This window comes from Penaeus monodon, chromosome 20 (assembly GCF_015228065.2).
Source record: "Penaeus monodon isolate SGIC_2016 chromosome 20, NSTDA_Pmon_1, whole genome shotgun sequence".
Lineage (NCBI taxonomy): Eukaryota > Metazoa > Arthropoda > Malacostraca > Decapoda > Penaeidae > Penaeus > Penaeus monodon.
Genome location: NC_051405.1, coordinates 3437639 through 3438001, shown reverse-complemented (window position 1 = coordinate 3438001; position 363 = coordinate 3437639).

Genomic DNA, 363 nt, shown 5'->3' with positions numbered 1-363 from the left:
TGGTCCAACCCCCCTCCCCCAGCAGCAAAAAACAATCAGAAACAGCTTCCCATGTCCAAGCTCTGGACACGCAGATTGAGCAAATCTCCCCAATCACCCCCAAAAACCCTGTAACTCCAGTCCCTGACAACTCCGTCAGATCTAAGCAACAGCAAACTACCCCTCAAGGACCGTCATCTCCCAGAAGGTATGCTCTGCCACATCATTAAAGATCTCCCAAAAGAGACCCTCCCAGCAGAACTGGCAACCCCAGTTTCGGCTGATCCATATGAACCTGATGAGAATGACATCTCCTTTGTGGGAGATGATGGCCGGGAGAGGCTAATGGACGGAACGGTGAAGGACCCCAAATTCCAAATCCTC